The sequence below is a fragment of the Helianthus annuus genome, chromosome 15, assembly GCF_002127325.2.
Source record: "Helianthus annuus cultivar XRQ/B chromosome 15, HanXRQr2.0-SUNRISE, whole genome shotgun sequence".
NCBI lineage: Eukaryota > Viridiplantae > Streptophyta > Magnoliopsida > Asterales > Asteraceae > Helianthus > Helianthus annuus.
Window position 1 is genome coordinate 33503396 of NC_035447.2, and position 22862 is coordinate 33526257.

A 22862-nucleotide genomic window follows, 5' to 3' on the forward strand; every position below is an offset into this window, starting at 1 on the left:
GATTTACATCTGGAAACGGTATTACCGGTATAACCGGCCGGTATTTACCGGTTTTTAAAACATTGCTCTCACTTATGACAGGAGAGACAAGTCTTTAAAATTAATTTTTATGGAATTTGACTTTTCAATCACATGTTGTTACGTAGTTATAACTACAATCAATTTAAAAACCTATTTTTTAAAACCTATTAGCTTTTGATTTAGTTTTGGTCCATTAAACAATTATACATACATACAATTAGCAACTTAAGTTGCCCTTAACTAAACCATTGCATCTCTTCACCATAGGTACCGTTTCATCAAGTTTATTTTCAAAGTTTATCATTGAAAATATTAACTAAACTAAATAATAACATTGCAAATCGTCCCATATTCCCTAATATCCCTTTCTTCAATGAGCCCTTTCCTTAATATCTCCATTCGCAAATCACCCTACTAAATAGCCAGAATTTTCTTTAACATCCCCACATCCCTTTCTTTGTTAACAGATTTATAAATCAAAACCAACCCACCAGTTAGTTATTATCTCATCTACGTCTTACGTGATAGTTTAACTTCTGTTCACTCGATTCAATATCTAAGGTAATAATTTAAATTCTATTCACTCGATTACAATCGATGCAAGAATCTATCTTTTCATGGTTACATCTTCAATCGCTCGCGATTATCATATCTATCATTATCATTGTTGTTATTACTTTGAATCTTCATATATTAGGGAATGATGATGATTACTAATACAATTTCAAATTTCGCCTTACCATGTGTTATCCTTATTTTTTTGATTTTGAATCTAATTATACAGAGGATGTTTATCATTATTTTTTATTTTGAATTTTCATATGTAGAGGGATATTGGTTTTAGTGATTGATTATAAATATAATTTCAAATTCTTTACACTAGGTACGCTTTATGATTCGGCCTTTAAGATAAAAATATTGATGCATGAATTAAAATAATATATGACACTTAGACATATGATCTTACATGTGAGATTCCAGCATGAGTAAATTTCTTCGAATAATGTCATGGAATCATTCCTCATAACACATTTTCAATGAAGTTGATTCGAAGAAAAAATTATCATTCAACATAATCCCTCCATACCCCAAAAATATAACACAGAATTTGATTATGATCAATTTGTGTCTTCACCATAAAAAGTATAGAAAGTAAGGAAAATAAAGAATTTGATTCATGTTATGTTATTATAACATGAGATAATTTGTTATTTACATAGTTTGCGTTGGAAGTTAGATATTTAAACCTTTATATTCTGAATAATGAACATAAACCAGTCTGAACATTGATTCTAAAGGATGCTATTATTAGTAATTGCTTAAAAATTGACGCTCATTATATTTAAGACCCAATTTAATGTCCGGGATTATATGCAATTACATTAAACGGATGATTTTGTTCACAATTGATTTCTCTTTTATGTGACATGACACACAAATGGATTATATGTGTGTAGTGGGCTCTTTATTGAATATTGCATGCTTTTGTTTTTCTTGAATTTGGAAGGAATTATATTATAGTTTGTGTATTTATGCTTCTACTTTTTTTATTTGCACTTTGATTTTCGCATTAATAATGGTTATTATTGTGTTTATTTTTGGTAGGCATACGTATATAATCACTCGAAAGCATAAAGGACTTGATCTACATTTTACTTACTATATTACTTAAAGTGAGTGTTTTATTAAGAGTTTCATTTTATGATTTATTAATGAATAGCATGCTAAAATAGTTATATTTTAGAACAATATCCTTTTCTTTTGAATTAACAATCATTTGTCGATTGATGAGAAGAACGACTCACCAGCCGATGTGATTGTTACAAAGGTGAGTTTATTTTCAATTTTGGTGTTAGATCATGATGTCAGTTTGATAATTTGTAGATTGATTGATTGAGTCACAAAAAGAATAAGATGAACCAAAAGATAATAACCTTGAAGAGTGAAGATTTGATCAAGACGAGTGGGGGTTTTAGATTTAGTTCTTTTGGTTTTTTTACTAGGAATTCAAGGTGGAGGTCGAAGCCGATCAAGACGAAAAAAGATTGGCCGAAGAAGTCTAAATACATGGAGTTTGGGTAAAAACGGGGTTCTAATGCAACAATGTCTATTACTTTAATGAAAATGTAATAACCAAGTAGAAGTCCCATGTCAAAGGTAACAACAAGATTTTAATTTTTTTGTTATGGCCATTTGTATGATTATCTACAGTAGTCTAATCCGAAATTGAAAGATTCATAGCAACTACATTGGTTATGAAACACCAGAACAATTGATAGCCCTAAAAAAAGTTTAGTATGTTCAATGTGCAACACGAGGAATGTAAATGTAACTTCATTGTAGATATGATAAACAAACCAACTTTGATGGAGTTGTGTGGATCTTGCTAATTTTTTTGATTTAGTGGCTGATTCATTTGTATGTAATGTTGGTTCATTTGGTTGTGCCCAAGTGTCTAAATTGCATTGGTTTTTGTAATCAGGTCATTTCTTTAAACACTTTTCATGTGTTGTTGTATAGTGAGGAAAAAGCAAAATGAAAAAAATAATGTTTTACAAAAAATAAAGATTTTTTGCATCTCAAGTAGTAAAACTAAAGACATTCATAATTAACATCCCGCCGCAACGCGCGGGTTGACGTCAACTTGTTAAATACATTTACCTAACTAAACTCGTTAGCCCAATATTAATGTTTAAGATCACACTTTTATACCCAATTAAATAAACGGGTGAATGACGGAAACAAAAAAAGAGAGTGACAACCGGGTTTATATTTTTTAGGGGTCTATTTCTCATACTCGCCCATTATTAGAATTTTGAATGATTATCAAAGACGGCCCTAATGTGATTCATGGTACTCGAATAAGGAAAGTGTGTGTCTACTATCATACGAGCATCTGAAAAGGAAGCAGATGCACCAGTCAATCTAAAAATATAAACCATTAAGTTTACCATTAAATCTAAAAATATAAACCATTAAGTTTACCGTTAAATGTTAGGCTTAAAATGTGAGGAACCAAGCCCAAAATAATCTTGGACTGTTGAAACCAGGGCCGAACGAACGTGTATAGCAGACCCAAAATCACTAGCTGGAAAGTGGGCTTAGCCGAAAACATAATCCAATGAACCTAAATCTTCTGATTCATACTAAAAAAATCTCTATGCAATTCCATCCTCTTGGTTTGAATGTCCATTTCAACACTAGAGGTTTTTAAATTATTTTATGCATATATAATAACGCATGCCAGAAAAACATATAAGCCACCCGGGCCACATACCAATCTGCAAGCGGGTAGCGACTACCCGCTCGGGTACACTGCCGCCGGTCCGATGGGTAGTGGCCGGTGGATGGTGATGGTGGTGGTGGTGGTGGTGGGGTGTGGGTGTGTGTGTTGGGGGGGGGGAGGTGTTAGAACCCGATGGCTGATGAATAAATGCTTTCAATTTAATTTATTTCTTAAAAAAAGAGGGGAGGGTAGTTTCCAAACTCAATCTCAAACACCCGCTAAATTGAATAGTTTAAAGTAGTGGATGGAGAGACTGACGATAGGGCCCTTCCCCCCTAACATAAATATAACATGATTTGACTTGAAGGGCAAATAATCACAAAAAAGTATTTGTCACCCTAATTCGGTTGCTAAAATCCTTTTGCAACCAGAACACACGGTCACAAAAATCTTTATTGCTAATCCGTTTTGCGACCAAAGTCATATTGTTGACATGAGTGGCACTTCCCGACACACATAAAACATAATCAGGTTTTCAAGTTAACTTGTTTAATAGGCAGGTTGTGTTTGGTTGACGCATTTAGAAAACAGGGTGACCATTAACTTGTTTAGGGTTTTTTTTTTTTTTTTTTTTCCAAAATAATTGTCTTTCCAAAGATGACTTCACTAACTTTTTGATTTACCATAGAGGAATTGTTTTATTACGAAAACTTTTCATTGGGCTGTCAAATCGTGTCTTATCGGGTTTAATAGGTCTCTGATGACTCGTATAACACAAGTATTAAATATGAGGGTATAAGGAGTGGTTAAACACTTTAAAGTGGCAAACCAAAAAACCGACCAATCAGAGCGCGCCATGTCAATTAGACAAAAGTGTTTAAACTTTGCTGAAAATTGTTGGCAGTGGTTTAAACACTTGCTGAGTGGCAAACTTTTTTTTTTATTTTATGTTTTTTTATATTTAAGATAAAATGGAAAAAACATAAACTTTTTAAAAATAAAAATAAAGCATTACATTTTAATTAAAAATAAAGCATTACATCTTAGATAAAAATAAAACATTACATTTTTAATAAAATCTAACTTAAAAAAAAAAACTAAAAATCACAAGGCCATCCATATTTTTTTGCGATCTCACGTTTTCTAGCGAGTGCGATTTCCAACATCTTCGGGTGAACATTGTCGGTAGGCCGATTATACGTCTCAAAGTCCTTGTCGAACATTGTTTGTCGCAACGCCTCTCGTTGCTCATCCGCCAAGGTCAAATATTTTTCTTCTCGTACACGTTTAATTTCCATTATCTCTTTTTTCATGGCCTTGTACTCTTCGAATTTGTGTGTTATATCTCTTGGATCTTCGTTTTTTGAAGACGGCCCTTTGTCCTTTTTCTCCTTTCTCGTTTGTCGTCTTGGTGGTGGTGGTGAAGGATCCTCGTTTATGTCGGGAATATCGAATCCGCTCGAGATTTCGACATTCGGTGATCCTCGAGTATAATTTCCCGAATCCGAAGACTTTCTTTTTAGACCCGAACCGGAGCTTTCTTCATTCAACAAAGGTACCGGCGACCACTTTTGATTTGTTCTAACAACCTCCCAAGCCGCAACATGAGCGAACTCAATTTTTTCTTTGCTTTTGTACTCCTTTAACGCTTGTTTCATTAATATGCGTCGTCACTCCCGCTAGGACGTAAACGATCCTATATTTCGTTAAAAAATAAACCGTATAAAAATATATTATCATCAACTAAATCCAAATATTTCGTTAAAAAATAAACCGTATAAAAAAATTACCGCTTGATGATATAGACCGTTGAATGTGTTAATTTTTGTTTGCATCGTCATCCATTTTGAGCGAACTTGGTGGTGGGTTCGATTACTTCCTCCGACCGTTTCGTTAAAGTGGTTTAGAACTTTCTTCCAAAAGTCATCCTTCTTTTGTTGATTGCCTTTCCTTTTATTCAAAGTGCAATGAACAAAAGCCTTTGCCGACGCCTCTTCTTGTCTTGGCGACCAACTTTCCCGTTTGGCTTTTCCTTTTCTTTCCGGTTCATCCGCAACATCTTCATCATCATCATCATCATCTAACTCTTGTTCTTGGGTTTCCGGCACGAACTCCTCATCGGCGTCATCTTGTTCGTCTCTCGATGATTGTGACATTGGGTTTTGAAAAGCGAACGGGTCAAAAGCATTTTGCGCTTCTTGGGAGTAATCATAATAACCGGCTTGAGTCATCCTCGGACCGTATTGCATCCAAGTTTGGGTGGGTTGGGTATCATAACCGAAAGGTTGATGCATGGGTTGGTTAAAATAAAATGGAGGTTGGGTTTGATTCGCAAACCCAAGTTGCGGATTAAACGGGACACTAGTACCACCCGAACCACGTTTATCTTGAGGCCTCGACTTTGAACCGGACCCTACCATTTTCTTCTTGCCTTCACCCTTCTTTGAGCCTTCCATATTTTTCAAAATGTTTAACAATATGTAGAGTAGATTGAGAGAGTATGGTGTATTTTTTTTAAAATGTGTGAGTAGTATTTATAGGGTAATATTTAAAAAACAATTTTTTTTTTACATTTAACGGTAATATTACCGTTGGAAAGGGGTGAAAAAAAGGCAACACGCGTGCATTTTCAATCGGCAAACCTTTACCGAATTTTTTGCTTTGCCGCGTACCGACATAGTCGGCGGCGGTGTTTGCCGATCGGCAAACAGGTTTGCCGACCTTCCCCGCATCCCACACCGTATACCCTGAATACAACTCGTTTAACTACTTGATATCTCATGTCTATAACACAGTCTTATTTTTATGTATCAAGAAAAAGAAATGATGGATCCTAACCTTATAATTTTATTTATTTTTAAAAAGTAAAAAATCACATTGTATATTTTTTTTTTTAAACAAGCCTAACCGTATCTTATACAAATATCTATTCTGAGCTCTACTTTTCAATTACTTTTTCGTCACAACTTTTGTTTTTTCCTTTTCAAAGTTTTCCATACATTTGTCTTTCGAAAAATGACTTCAGTAACTTTTTGATTTACTATAGAGGAATTGTTTTATTACCAAAACTTTTCAATTACTTTATCATCACAACTTTTATTTTTTTCCTTTTCAAAGTTTTCCATACATTTTTTTTGGGTTAAGATAAAAACATTATAACTCTGGTAATATATCAATTCATTTAAGCGTAAATATCTATTTGAGTAAATTACTATTTTGGCCCCTATAGTTCAGTCAACTTAATCTTTTTGGCCCAAAAAAAATCCTTTAACATATCAGGCCCGATGTTGCATTATATAACGATTTTGGCCCCTTACACTAACTTTGTTAGTTTTTGTGAAGTTAAATCTAAGGATAATTAGGTAATTATATACATTAGGGGCTGTTTCTGATAATTACAAAGTTCTTTTAATACTTAAGAGATTATTAATGTAATTACTCAAGTTTTTTTTTTATTTCGTTATTTTCACGATTATTATTCAACAAAATATATTTTATATATACAAATAAATATGTATTTTCATTAAACATTTGTTTTTCAACCTTTTTCTAAACCGTCTATCGTTTTTAAAATTATTAATTTTTAAACCGCTTGTTTATTAAAATCGTTCTTTCTAAAGCTGTTTGTCTTTTAAAGTTTTTTTTTTAAACAATTCATTCTATATGGTTCTATTTAAAATCATTTTTTAACATTTTTAAACAATTCATTTTTTTCAATCATTAATTTTAAAACGTTTCTTTTTAAACCGTTCATTTTAGAACCGTTTTTGAAATCGTTCATTTTTTAAACTTTATATTCAATTTACTTATAGCTGTTAGGGAAAAAACACTTCATAAAATGAATGATTTCAAAAACGAAGGAATTTAAAAACGATTGATTTTAAACGAACGAATAGTTTATAAAATGAAGATTAATGACAAACACCTGCTTACATGTGCTTGAGTTACAACTTAGAAAATGAGCTAAAGGACTGCTTTTAGACGAAAGGGGTTTGAAATAATATTGAGTATGTAATATGAATATATGATTATGTATACATATGATTGTTGAAGTTAAAATTGAGTTACAACATATCTAGATCTCCCGCTTATTGCCATGACCGACAGGAAAGGATGTGAGATAATTGATGAGAGTGTAGAGATTGAAAACATGGGTTGACTAATAATAACGATACCACTATAATGTTGTTTTTCATGGTATTGGAATGAGTATGTAGATCATTCGTTTGTATGTCGTAGCAAAAAAGATACAAGTTTCGCCCACTTCAAACATTTTTAACACCATGGTGTGTATTTTGCAGCTTGGTGTTCAGCAGTTAAAAGACTATCATCCGACCTTTTGGTTGGAGGGGACTCAATTTACCTAAGGAAAGCTTTTGGTAACTCAAGGATATGCAACTTTAAAGAGACTTGACTATCTTCAAATTTTATATCCATTGTCACTAATTTATATAATATGCCACTTTGTTTGTATTTTATTTTATTGATACACTTATTATTATGATTTATCTAAATAATTAGTACGGGAAGCAATCCCGGGTGATCACGGGCGGACCTAGCATATAAGAAGGGGCAACCTCCGCTACGGCTTGGCGCTCCAGCGGTAGTGTAAAATTAGTGTAAATTTTGGAAAAATTTGACGTTTTTACGATTTCGTTACGGCTTTTTTATAAAACGTTACGGCTTGGCGGATTTTCTAGATCCACCACTGCGGGTGATAACCTAGTATATTAATAAATGACATAATTTGTAATTTACTCTTTGAGCTTTTATACTTAAGTGTGATTTTAAGCAGATGTTTGTTATTTGTAGATACAAAAGTTGAACAAAATCATCGAGGAATTGGTGTAAGAAAAAGAAGATAAAGAAAGGTTGAATGGAGTCTTTAACGAGTTGGAGAAAGAAAAAGTAGATATGAAATAGTTGAAAGGAGTCATTCAAGATTTGGTGAAAAACGACCCTATGTTTGATACATGAGCTTTGAATCACTGTTAAAACTCGAGTCTTGGAACATCCAACCACCAAGTTAAAGCCATGAACACTTTTATATTCATGTTTAGATATTTATTAGAGTAAACTTCCGTTTTGCTCCCTATGGTTTGATCACTTTAATGGTTTTGCTCAAATACTTTAAAAATAACCAGTTTACTCCTTGATGTTTCGCCTTTGTCACCAGTTTACTCCACAACTCTAACTCAGTTAAAATTTTAAATTCAAAGTAAGGGTAGTTCGATCATATATATATATATATATATATATATATATATATATATATATATATATATATATATATATATATATATATATATATATATATATATATATATATATATATATTCAATTTTATTAAATCTTTAAACCTGTTTTTTCTTTTATTGATATTAAAAATAAAAATATATAACTTTAATTATAATACATATTACTTTTATTAATATACATACATATATTAGTACAAAAACCAACCATCACCATCCCTGACTTTCTCCATCTTCTAATCACACACCATCACCATCCTGCCGCGCCACCTGCCATCATCACCAGTTCACCACCATCCTCCATCACTGAACTTCCCAACCTATCTCTCTCTCCCTTCACCACCACCACCATCACCACCCATCAACCACCTCTGTCGCCATCACGACCCCACCACTAAACTTAATGTTAAACCCTTATCATCTACCAAAACTAACTCTAGAATCAAACCCCAACTTTTATAAACAAAATCCCCAAATTTAAAAAAAGAAAACATAAGAACAGGGAGAGAGAGACGAATTAGATGGCGTTAGGGTTCCAACGGCCGACCACCATCCATGGCAGAGCCTTGGTGGTCAGCGACGGCTGTCTTGGCTGGTGTTCGATTAGATGACGACGGCATTAGGGTTCCGGTTTTTAGGGTTCCGCTGTGACGATTCAGATCAATGTTGTAGTGGTGGTGGTTGGGTGGATTCGGTGGTCGTAGCAGGTGGTTGTGGTGGTAAGGGAAAGGGGAGGGGTGGTAGTTGTAGGATGTGGTTTCAGATTGTGGGTTGCCGACGACACAACTTGGGCTTCTGATTTCAGAATGTGGGTTGCAGAGGACGACGACCATGGTGGTTGGCTGGCGGCAGTGTCGAATTTAGTCATGAGAAGGTGGTGGTGAGGGGCTGATGGTGGCTGGGTAGGGTTGAGAGAGAAGAGAGTGCAGAGAGGGTAAAAAGAGATAGAAGGGATGAAGGTTTTGTTACTCATTTTATTGTTATATATAATATAATATTTTATTTGTAGTTTTACCAAAATACCCTTAGTTTTATATTTGAATTTACCAAAATACGCTTTCAGTTAACAAACAATTTGGATGGAGTTAGAGGCGTGGAGTGAAATCATGAAAGGCTTCATAGATCAAGGAGTAAACTGGCTATTTTTAAAGTATTGGGGCAAAACCATTAAAGTGACCAAACCACAGGAAGCAAAACAGAACTTTACTCTATTTATTATGCTCGGATAGTTTGGGTATTTGATGTTTCATTTTGTAACTTTAGTTAGAACGTTTTGCATGATTTAGAACTTTAGTTGAATGGTTTATGTAACTTTATTTCTATATTCTTTGACTTGGTGTGTTGGTTTGTTGTTCGTTTTCGAGCTGAGGGTCTTTCTGGAAGCAGCCTCTCTATCCCTATGGACAGAGGCAAGGTCTGTCTACATCCCACCCTCCCCAGACCCTATAAGTAGCTTGGCTATTTGTGGGATTTACTGGGTATGGTTGGGGTTTATGTAACTTCCAGTTAGGACGTTTTGTATGATTTAGAATTTTTTTTATTTACAGTGTTGTATTTGATTGATTATTTACTCGGTCTTCATGATATAATAACTTTGAATTTGATTATTTTTTGGAGTTGTATTAGACCCTGCGTAGTCGGAGGTGATATAACGCCGGAGGCCACCATAGCGTTGTATGACGCCTCCCCACACCGTCCCGATTGGCGCTATACCAGTTGAACCCGGATCCCTCGCGAAAATTATAACGGGATTAACACATTTGCCTCTCTCTCACACATATATATACATACATATATAACTCCATATCTACATAATCCCCCACTACACACACATGTTATATAACCCCCTATAACCTTTACATTTCAATTTTTTACCATTTCTTACATAACCCCCCATAAATAGAATTATATGGTGTGACCACTACACATGGCCTTAAAACGGTTGTCTAACCACTTTAAAAATATATGTATCTTTTATAACGTATACATACCTAGGTACTAAAAATGTAATTGTAATATCATAATAAAAGACAATAATTTTTTTGTTATAAAAACCTTGTATGATTATCAATGCTACATAAATTTTAGTGTTTTCATATTGTGCAGATAGTTTTACCTTAGAATTTAACAAAAGGTGTTAATTTTTTTTCCCAATATTTTGTAGATAGTTTTACTTTAAAATTTATCCATTATAATTTTGTTGGTTGGTTGCTATGTAGTTGATGAGGACACATTGCCAATCCACAAGAAAAGTATTGCCTCAAGGTGTTATATAAAACTGTGAGATTTATTTTATTTAACTAAAACAGGAAAAAAAAAAGAATTAATACGGTATGTAATATTAAAATATTGCATTAAATAAACCTTCAGAAATTGATTTAGTGGTTGAGAAGCTTACAAGCAGGACAATATTTGCGTGGTGGCTAGATTGCAGTGAGGTCGTAATCAAAAAAGGACGGAACAAAATAAATACAGATAGCACGTTTTTAAATTACAAAATTGTCTAGTTATAAAATGGTAAGAACTAATATTGATTAAGATAGTTTTTCTAGATTTGTGTAATTATTTTTTACAAATTATAATGATGTACTAGTAAGAACGAATTTTATTTTAAGAATTAATTTTATATATACCCTTTATTTTAAAGTTATTTAACACGATCCTTTATTTAAAAGTTCATTCTTTTTTCTTTTATTACACAACATGGACTATGCTTATCACAATTACACAAAGATGGTTGAAACACCCTATCAGAAATATTTGGATCATTGTTAGGAGATTTCTTCATCTAACCATGCCGCCAGTCTCCATCATTAAAGCATGTATTTGTATATGAGAGTGATAGACAGAGTAAGCCGAGAAGTTATAGTAGATTTTATATGATGAATATTTGTGCTCACGTCTAGTTTGGACCATTAAGCCACATGGTGTGTTGTAGGGGCATGCCATTGGCTTAGAGCCTCTCCACATGAATCAGGCGCACCACATATTTAGCGGTGCAACTATCGACAGCGAGACACCTTCTGTCCGCAACATTGCATTTTTGTCGTTTGGTATTCGTGAGACACTTGTGCTCCATAGAGTAGTTTGGTATTAGAATTGTGTCATTATGTATATAAGTGCTTATCAAGACTTGCAGCTCAATAAGTTTAGACTTTAGAGCATGAGCCCTGGAGGAATAGATCATTCAGAGCAGAAGCTCTAAAGAAAGTAAGTTTCTTGAGCGTTAGAAAGGGATAAGTCATCTAACATCGGAGCTCCGAAGAGAGATGTGCTGAATATGTTTTTTTTTTAGAGTAAAGACCTAACTTAAAGCATGAGCACCAGGGGTGAAAACATAGGTCATAGTCGGGGCATGACCCCTTCATAACATAAAAATATTATTTTATGGCAATCAAGTAGCTAAATTTCATAGGATAGAGGCCCCATGTGCCGCCCTTGATTTCCCGAGGGGCAACCATTCCCTCTTATAGACATGGGTCACTGGTTCGTTATGTCATGAACTCATAAGAAGATCGAGTGGCGACAACTCCCAACCGTTGGTACACTGGAAGTGCAAACACTTTCTTTGCACAACTTTCCGTAATCATTGAGGCTCTCACCAAATGGGAACGCAAGAGTAGATCGTAAACCCAAAGCATAACTAGACAAATGGAGTACATGTGATCCTCAAAATTTTGGCATTTCACATTCTACCACCACCAAAACAGAATTTTTTGCAATAATAGGTGGTTTGAACCACAAAAGAGTGGCATTAGGTGTTCTGGCATATTGTTTACACTTTTAGGTAAGTTGCAAGATCATACAGCGACCTTCTATGGCATTTTCTGCAAAAAACAGAAGTCCCTGCAAAAGCTGCAGCAAGTTCTGAATGATATTAAAGGTCGCTGTTTCATATATCAACTTTGATAAAGGTCGCTGTTTGATCTTGCAACCTTTGAAAAGTCGCTGTTTCATCTGACAAGCTTATTAAAGGTCGCTGTTTGATCTTGCAAGCTTGATAAAGGTCGCTGTTTCATCTGTTAACCTTGTTAAAAGTCGTTGTTTCATAGCACAAGCTTATTTAAGGTCGTTGTTTCATATTACAAGCTTGTTTAAAGTCGCTTTATGGTTCTGCTTTGTTGTTTAAGGTCGCCGATTGATAGTGCTTTCTTGCATAAAGTCGCAGAATGATATAGTGTTCTTAATAAAATAACTTTCATGTTTGCAGAATTTACATGCAACTTTCGTTTGCTAGTAATAGGTCACTGTTTCACCTTGTTGTCTTTTTGCAGCAAGAAATGTGAGTGGTGAATGTAAAGATGATATGACTAAACCCTAGGCTCTCACATGATATGGAATCAAACCTGCAAACTTTAATAGGTTTGTCTAAGAATTCAACTGTAGTGTAAGAAAAATATTGTCTTTCAATATGAATTCGAAAACTGATGCACAGAATGAAGTCTTTAGATATGAACATAAAGCAAAGCACTCGAGATACATTTTCAAGGTCTATACTTAGCACATTCCTCTTCAAGGTCTCCATTAACGTTCACTGGCTCGTCATTAACTAGGTTTGCGATTAACATACAAACTAAACCCCTGAATTAGCTCCCGGGTTTTCTTTAGCATGTTGGCAAACTTCAGTATGTGTGACCATTATTTTATCTACAAATGGCCGTCCCGAATGTTCCCAGTAAGAAATTTTGTCCAAAAACGATTTGAATAATGATTCAAATTTTACTAGGGTTGGGTAAACCCTAACTTGAATAAAATAGGTGCAAAATAAAATAGGTTTTTGTGTCCGTATTTATAGTGGTGGTATTAGGTGTTAACAATAAATGTCTTAAAACCAATTTGTGAATGGAGTGTGTATTGAATGGAGTTTGTACCAGATAGGGTCAGGATGTAAAAACTTTAAAATAACTCATAATAACACCATAAATATCCCCCATCACACCCATAGATTTGCATACCTTCACTTCACAAGTGTTTTTGCACATCATCTTATTCTCCAACATTGTGCTGATGGCAAACCGTGATAATGAACTCCACATTCACTTTCATGTGCACATACACGAATCGGAAGCAAACCCCGCTAATGTTAACCCACAACCTAACCGTAACTCTGTTGTACCACAACCCAACAATAACTCACTCCCCCCACAATCCCTCCGTTACTCCGGTGATCCTCTTCCCAATGACAATAGTGCTTTGCTCTTCGCTGGACACCAGGCGAACCGTCCTGGCGCTTCACCCCTCGACCAACATCCTCACCCACCACCATATGTTGAACATCAAAATCGAAATCCTACCTCCTTTATGCAACGACCTCAACGTCCTTGGATTGTGCAGAACCCTAACCCTGCATCGTCAAGTGTTTTACAACCATACCCCCCGATATGTAGGTTTGGATGCATCTACCATAGCTTGTGCTACCACCAATACGACAGTGATCGTGACTCTAATGCGTTATCAGATGATGCCGTCGTTAGTGATGATCCATGGGAACAATATCACAAGATTGACAGCGACTCTGATTATTCGTTTTGATTCCAGAGCATGACTCGAATGCGTTATCAGATGATGCCGTCGTTAGTGACTTAGGGGTTCCTGTATTGGTAGATGTATTTTGTGTTCGTGAATTCTTCTAAATTAAAATAAACCGCGTAATGTTCTTTGATGTTTATATTATTGTGATGGTCAATGTAAAAAAAACTCATTTTTTTGTCTTGTCAAAAAAGTCCAACGTGGCCTTTTCCGTGGCCGTTTCCTCACCCGTGTGGCTCCCACCACCGGGTTCGTTTGTTTCTAACTTATAAGGAGGGGTAAATTTGTCCGGGGACCAGGGGCTTCTGGTCGGCGGAATGCATTTCGGGTCATTCAGGGGGGCCCGAAAGTCGTAAAAACTCATTTTTTTTGTCTGGTTCATATCACAACCTTGTTTAAGGTCGCTGTTTCATGTTACAAGCTTGAAGAAAGTTGCTGTTTCATGTTACAAAGTTGCTGAAAGTTGCTGAATGGTGTCACAACCTTGTTTAAGGTCGCTGAATGGTGTCACAAAGTTGCTGAAAGTTGCAGAATGATATTACAAAGTTGCTGAAAGTCGCTATATTATCAAACAATGTTGTTTAAAGTCGCAATTTGATAGTGCTTTCTTGCATAAAGTTGCAGAATGATAGTTTTGTTAATAAAGGTTGCAAATTGATATAACTTTCATGTTTAATGGGGCATGGTAGTGTCACATGTGATAATGAGATTGTAGTAAGTGTTGAGTTGCATAGTGTCAGTACTTACAATGTTGATTACATAACAGATGCACACAACAATTCGTATGTTGTGAACAACAAACTACTACTGTCTTTGTTAAAAAAATATAATGTTGAAATTTCAATTGTGTCTGTATGATCTTCTTTATAAAAAATGTTCATTGGTTGATATTTCTGCCGATAGGAAAATTTGGTCAATGTATGATGATTCTCTTGGATCATTCGGGACCTCATTCATCATGATGTTTTTCTCAGTTTTAATTTTCGTATATCAAGTGGGAAGATCTTGTGTGGAGGAGAAAGATTATTCTCATCTACCATCTCATCCCGTAAGGTGTACGAAGATAATGAAATCTGCTGCTGTGGATGCGTCAACGTCTGCTATTGAGTCTTATGAAAGATCTAGCAGACGCTGAGGTATTTCTCATCTACCACCTCCTCCCGTAAATTATTCTGCAACTTTTGGTGGGGGAATCAGCCCCATGCAGGATTTTCAGCATCCTTAACCTTCGACCTCTCATTTCCTTCGCATAAAAAGTTGCATCAGGAAGCTCGATATACGAAGAAATGGGACGGGATTCACTGTATTTTACTTCTAATTGGAAGCCCGACAAACAGTCTTGCAATTAGAAATGATTTGTTAAAATAGTACGAAGTGAACATTGTATTTCTGCCTGTATGTAATTAAAATAGTACTACATTTATGTAATTTGCGAGTTTGATAGATCCTATTGTAATGTTGTAATATTGTTGAATTACCAAATAAATAACCTTTTTAAATTTTGTGTTGTATCATGCCTTGTCATAAACCTAATTTCAATGATGGTTCAAAAAAAAAAAAAATTAGAACCACTTCAAACGAATAATAAAATCCGACTAACTGATTAGTTGAAACAAATAACCATTTCAATGTATTTAAAGTTGTTTTAAGAGAACTACCAGTTTTACTTTTTAGAATATTAAAAAAATATTATTATATGTATATTCATCCATGAAGGGGTAAGGTCCCAAAAACCTTATAAAAAGTGCTTGGGACCATACCACAACTTTAATTTTCAAGCCTGGAACCTTGCGCGGCCGCGCACTGGTCTCATAAAAGAGAGGTTTAAAAGGCCCACAACAGCCAACACTTGCGCCCAAAGGGAACCATAAAACCTTGCGCCTTTCCTACACAAAACAAAGGATAAAAATCCGGAGTTAGATACTTCCACTTAATATTCAGACTTGGATATTATTTGCCCAGACTTGGGATTTATTCACCTGTTTCCACACGATAAGGTGTCACACCAGATTACAGCAGTAATCTTCTCGAATAATGCAATCGTGCACTACCAAGACGGTTACAACCGTCTGGACACGTGTCGCTATATCAGTCGTCCCCAAATTCACAACGAATGCATGCAAAAGAAGAATAACCTTCACTTAAGTCACTTTACACGTGGCAAACCCCTAGCCTTTGATCTAAACCACGATCCGTGTGCTATCACATCGGATCAAGGAGTATTAACGGAAGGAAACATAACCGCTTACGGAGTTAGCATCTTCCGTCTTCGTTTCACTAACGGGTTTTCCCGCCTTTTGAACGACTCCCGACTATAAATAAGAGAAAAATCAGGTATGAACACAAGTTACACACACTTCTCAAATACTTCTTCTTCTTCTTCATTACTAATACTTATTCTCACACCGGAGTCGGGTCAAGGAGAGAACCCTCTTCTCCCTTGGCGAGGCTAACGGTGCTCTTTTTTGCAGAATTACCGGAGAAGAAGGTCTGTTAGACCTAAATCGATCGAGTGGGAACTAACCTTTTTATGCGGATTCAAACCCTCTAGATATCTCGGTTCCGACCATTTATCTAGTGTTTCTTCATTGGCGCCCACCGATTCCTCTGTTTTTTCCAGTTTTCATCTCGTTTCGATTTAGTTCTTTTCAATCTCTGTTTTACACATGGCAGAAAATTCGTCATCTCACCGGCAACATGGTCCTCGACCAAACAATTTACAAGTAGAAGGAATTCCGGAGGATACCTCGGACGATAACGAGGTTCAATCCAATCGAGCAAATGATCCTATCACTACAGGGATGTTACCAGCAAACCCTGCTCAATCAATTTTACCACCAGAAGAAACTCCGATATCCTGGTATGTCCGGTCTCAAGGGGCATTAAACGCAGTATACACACAGCTGTGTGCTCAAACTGCTCCCCTGACTCAATCACGGAGACCGGGATCTCGTGCTCATGCCTCTCAGCGGGAAGAATCAACTTATGAAGGTACAGAAGTTTATGCCAGATCTACGTCACAAAACGTTCAGACAGGAAGTCACCAGAGAGAGAACCATGGCAGAACACACCGAAGACAATCAGTGCATGATAGGTTGGGTTCTCAGAGAGATACCTACACTGATGAATCCGATCCAACATACCGTTTAAGTGCAAATACCAGTGTGTTCAATCGGTTGCAACCAAACTATAACAAGTACAGGCCTCGAGCGGTTTATAACCCTGAGGCAGAACACAACTATGACTTGGTTTATCGCCCTACAGAAGTAGCGGAAAACTCAAAATTCATACTAGAAATAGCTTTAGCTCCTTTGGAAAAGGCTAAATTACCATCCAACATATGGAAATTTAATGGGTTAACAGACCCTGACAATCACCTAAGGGTATTTACCAGCGCAGATCTGGTTGGGGGTTGGACTCTTCCACTATGGTGTCATCTGTTCGTACAAACCCTGACCGACCCAACACAAATTTGGTTCGATAACCTACCAACCGGGCAGATCGAATCATGGAAAGATCTGCGAGAGAAGTTTTTGACACACTTTAGCCAGCAGCGGCGTTCCATCCGTGATACATCTGACGTCATGAACATCTGGCGTCGAGATGATGAAAATCTGGAAGATTTCATCACCAGACACAATAAAGAAGTGTTAGAAATTGGCGGTGTTCATGAACAATTGATCCGTGCTCAATTCAAATACGCGGTTCGATGTGACGACATGGTTAAAGTTTTATCTGGAACAGAAGGCCTTCCAACAAGTTGGGAAAAGATAATGGCGGCAGCCAAAGTTTATGCGCAAATTGAGAAAAACCTTACAACAAACAGGCCACCACCACCACACAATAGGCCCGCAGATTTAAGCCTAACCGGCGAAAGAAGGTTTAAAAAATCATGGCGTGAGTCTGGAACAGGAAGACGTTCGTCCGAAGACGCCCGCACAACAATCAACAAACTCTCCGCACAGCGGGAGAGCAAACAGGAAAATAGGGAGAGACAGTGGACTCCCCTAACAAAAACCCCGGCGGAGGTCTTAAGTACTGAAGACTATCAATTCAAGCCTCCGATTCCGATGAAAAGTAAACGTGGACAAGACCCGGCGCAGTACTGCGAGTATCACAAAGACAACTGGCATACCACTAACAACTGCATCTCTCTGCGTACAGAAATAGAGAAAGCTCTCAAGAGCGGCGAACTAACGCATTTACTCCAAAATTTACGAAAAGAGGTTAAGCAGATAACCCGAGGGGAGGAGGGCCCAAGTAAACGGGCGAAAACCTAAGTAACGGCTCTGTAAGTTCCCCGTGGAAAAACATGATCCATCAGATACGGTGGAAATACCAGAGAGTAAGTTAAGTTCCACATAATTATTACAGAAACTTTGTAAAGCCTCTTTGCTCTATCCATGAATAAAATTACAAAGTTTCTATTATTTTTGTGTTTACAAAGTGCATGCAATTTCTTGTAGTAAGCGCAAAAACATTATGGTAGTTACAAAACAAGCTCCATGCGCGGTCAGTGATCACGTCACAAACGACCATAAATCCACACATGAGCTTTATACCAACTTCATTCGCCTTACTCGATAAAAGCAATGGTACTCATGCAAAACATTGTAAAATCATTAAACAAAACAAATAGAAACATGTTGTTCTCAAACGTACGGATACGTCCTGAACATTCCCAAAACACGGCAGTGTTTAAGATACTTGCGCAACAACGCACCATCAAAACAGGGATTTACATCCCGCATATTACATGAAAAATTGTTCAAATACAATTTTAAAACTACTATAAATCTTCACCCTCATCCGGAAAGATTTCCTTTAATCGCGCTACATGGTCATCCGACTGCAGCGCTGCGTTTATCAAGTCCATAACCGGAAGTTGCAAATTATTAAACTGTGTCTTCATGGAAGCAAGCGCGGCACCAGTATTTACGCCAAAAGTTGCAGATTTGCTATCATCCCAGTTAACTTTTAATGCACTGTTCACATGTTGGGAACATTCAGCGTATCCTTGCGCATACCCATCACGTCGTGCAGCAACCATTAAGTTAGCAACGGTTTTATCCAACTCTTCAGAATTTAACACAGATTCCGCAACCTATGAAATCAAGCAAAAATAAGTATAAAAAAAGCGCTTTCCACAAACAAGAAAGAGAGAAAAAACTTACGCAAGCAATCCCGCGATCTTTCAACCAGGCCATATCATTCTTTAAAGGTTCAAGCTCTCTTTCCGCTGTAACCCGCGCCGTTTCTGAATTTTCCAATTTCTCCTCAACCTCGGTCAAACGGCGGGAGGTTTCAGTATTCTCGGAATGCGCAAGCTCCAGATCCTTCTTAAGTTGTTCCTGATCAGAAACCAAAGCAGTAAGTTCTTTCAACTCTTTATCTCTAAGGACAAGGGTGGCAAAAGCTTGTACCTCTCGTTGCTCACTACGCTCCCTATGAGAACGCGCCTCCGCCAGCGCAGCTTCTGCATCAGCTTTCTCCTTCTTCAATTTTTCTACCTCCGCATCCTGATTCTACAGTTTTTCAACCTCAGCCTTGAGGTTATTAATGATATTACGAAGGTTTGCTTTCTCAGCATTATCTTTTTCGCAAATCTTTCTCCAATTTTTACGTTCCTCGGAAAGGAGAGCAGCTTCAGCTTTCGCTTTTCTTTTCCAACCAGCAACAGACCATTCCTCAGTCTTACGCTCAGCCTCAAACTTGGCTTGATCATCTTTTAATTTAGCCATCAATTGAGCCAGACGTCTCTCATCTTTGGCAAATTTCTTCCGAGACACCATAAAGGATTCCTGCTCCTTATGCATACTATACCACTCACGTACTATGCGGTGAGTGGTAGAGACATGAGAAGCAGTTTTTGCACAATAAGACTGGTAGGTCTTCTCGTAAGATCGACTTTCCTGAAATTTAATCTCCCCAGGTGGAAGTATCCCCTGCAACCAATCTTGGCACGCATGCCAATCTGAGAAAGTATCACCTTTCTTTAAATTCCAAACGGGGACGTGAGGATCAGCAGCATCTTTATCCGTGTAAGTCCGATAATAGTAATCTCCCAAGGTTTCCTTTGGGCGGATTGGAGAATGTTTACTAATACCAGCAGACGAATCTTGCCCCTCAACTGTCACCTTCTTAACATGCTCCGGCATAGTATCAGAAGGTTTAGGGGAAGAAGTAGAAGTATTCTCAGTTGTCTCTTTCCCCAAATCTTGAACAGCAACCTCAGGGGTTGGGGGATTATCAGCATCATCCACCACACTTGGATCAACACTAACAGGCTTCTCAGCTTCAATAGTCTTATCTACACCATCGTCTGCAACCTCTGTAGGTTTCAGCTGGTCAGCTACAGAAGCATGTGGAGGGGTAGAGGGAAGTTCTTCATTTTCCACAGATTGCAGTTCTGTGGGAATAGAAGCAACAACAACTTCTGGAAAAAAATAAAAATCCGTAAGGAAAAAGTCCGCATAAAGAAAACAAGGAAAGATGCCACTTACCAGGAACAGATTCCGTAACAAAGGCATCAAGATTCCCCTTTCTAGTAATTTTCTTCCTCTGAACTTTTTTAGGAGGTTGACCCTCCGCGTCAGTATCAGCTTGTTTACTTTTGCTTGCCCCCCTTTGCACCAAATGCTCAGGACTGGATTCCAAATCAATTGGATCCTCTGGGTTGGATGGGGGAATGTCAGCAGAATCCTTTGGTTCTGGTTTCGGTCGCCTAATAGTAACTGCAGGCGCAAGACCCTCCAAAGTATCAGAAACCACCACATAATCACACCAGTTGTCAGAAGAATGGCGCATACCTTTCTTCTCCCCCAAATTTTTAGCTTTAGAAGATTGAGTCTTCTCAGCATCACTCTTTTTCGGCACAACATTACTAGTCGTCGCGCGTCTTTTCTTCTCAGGGCCTATGCCCAAATTTGACAACTCACCTATAAAGCGCAAAAGAACAATTCACTCAGACGCGCAATGGTGAGTAAACAACAAACAGTATGCGCAATCTTACCTATACCAGCAGCAGGCTGTGCAGACAAATCCGCATACCGCGGAAGAGCAAAATTCCTCACAATACGATGGTACCAAAGCTCTTCGTCAGGCTTTTTCTTAATGGTACCCATCCTTCCCCCTTCTCTCTTATATGCAACAACATACAACGAAACAACTGCAAAAGAAGGGAAACATGTTCAAAAAAAAAGGGGGGGGGAGAAAGGTAAGAAGGAGAAAACCTAATCATACCATGACCTTCCTCCGTATACACCGGCTTGTCGTCCCGGTCCATCTTCCAGTTTAAACTCATACTAGCTCCGACAAGGGCTTTCTCCGGCAGAACAATGTTAGGAATTTCCTTCAAATCTTGGTACCAATTCTCGTCAGAAGGGGTCCGAAGCGTTTCAACGGGAACATCTTCCTTTCCCCTTAAAACCATCCTCACCGGAATCACTCCGGCCTTAATAAAGAAAAATTTTTGCTTCCAATCGTGAAAAGACTTCGGAGGATGCTGCAAAATTTTCTTTGCAGATGCTCTCAGAACGAATGAGTAAAACCCCTGGGTACAATGCATTTGATGGAAAACCCTAAATCGGGGAACGGTCGGCTCAATATGCATGGTCCGACACACAAACTCAAAATAACGAACCCTAACCATGCCAATAGGATGCAGTTGAGAGAGATTAATGTTGTAAAAACCAAGAATTTCAAGAAAGAACTTTGTTACAGGCAAGCGAAAGTTGCCTTTGCAAAAGAAATCCCAAAACAGAGTAATATACCCAGCCGGAGCATCTGTTACCGTCTGACCCTCCTCAGGGTACCGGGCACCCCAGGTCTCCGGGAATCTAAAGTTCTGAACCAGGCCGTCAAAAGTTGCCCTAGGCCATTTCAGCGGTGGTAGTTCAGCAGACATTTCCTCCGATAAATCTTCGTGATATTCTCCAGTTGACATAAGAAGAAGAAAGATTGACAATCTCTTTCTCAAACAATTTAAAGAAGAAAGGAAGGGGAAAAGTTTTCAACAAAACAATGATTACACAAAAGAGGTTACCCAAACGTTATATACTTATCGCAATAAATAGCATCGGTAACCGTCACAACGACTTTTCCGGATGTCACAGTTCTCCAAACAGCAGGAAAAATACACACGCGTTTAAACGCGCGCGTGAAAAACACAGATAATAAAATATACCTAACAATGACAGCCTGTCACACAACCCTGACTGTACTATCCACTAAAGTCAAAGATTTTCAAAACCTTCAAAACAAAATTAAATCTTCTCATAGAAAATTCCTTATTTTTCGCGCCCAAAAGCATTTCCCTCTCATAAGTCCAGTGCTCCACTTATTTGCATAAGTACAACACTAGACTGGGGGGACTTGAAGGGGTAAGGTCCCAAAAACCTTATAAAAAGTGCTTGGGACCATACCACAACTTTAATTTTCAAGCCTGGCACCTCGCGCGACCGCGCTCTGGTCTCATAAAAGAGAGGTTTAAAAGGCCCACAACAGCCAACACTTGCGCCCAAAGGGAACCATAAAACCTTGCGCCTTTCCTACACAAAACAAAGGATAAAAATCCGGAGTTAGATACTTCCGCTTAATATTCAGACTTGGATATTATTTGCCCAGACTTGGGATTTATTCACCTATTTCCACACGATAAGGTGTCACACCAGATTACAGCAGTAATCTTCTAGAAATAATGCAATCGTGCACTACCAAGACGGTTACAACCGTCTGGACACGTGTCGCTATATCAGTCGTCCCCAAATTCACAACGAATGCATGCAAAGGAAGAATAACCTTCACTTAAGTCACTTTACATGTGGCAAACC

At 37.4% G+C, this 22862-nt stretch overlaps 1 long non-coding RNA gene across 1 annotated transcript; it reads left to right on the forward strand.

The window, feature by feature from the left end:
- The first annotated feature begins 401 nt into the window (after positions 1 to 401).
- LOC110909573 lies at positions 402 to 2445 on the forward strand. The gene is made up of 3 exons (XR_002575459.2): positions 402 to 582; positions 1627 to 1694; positions 1906 to 2445. It is a non-coding gene; the product is annotated as an uncharacterized LOC110909573 (long non-coding RNA).
- Positions 2446 to 22862: the final 20417 nt, after the last annotated feature.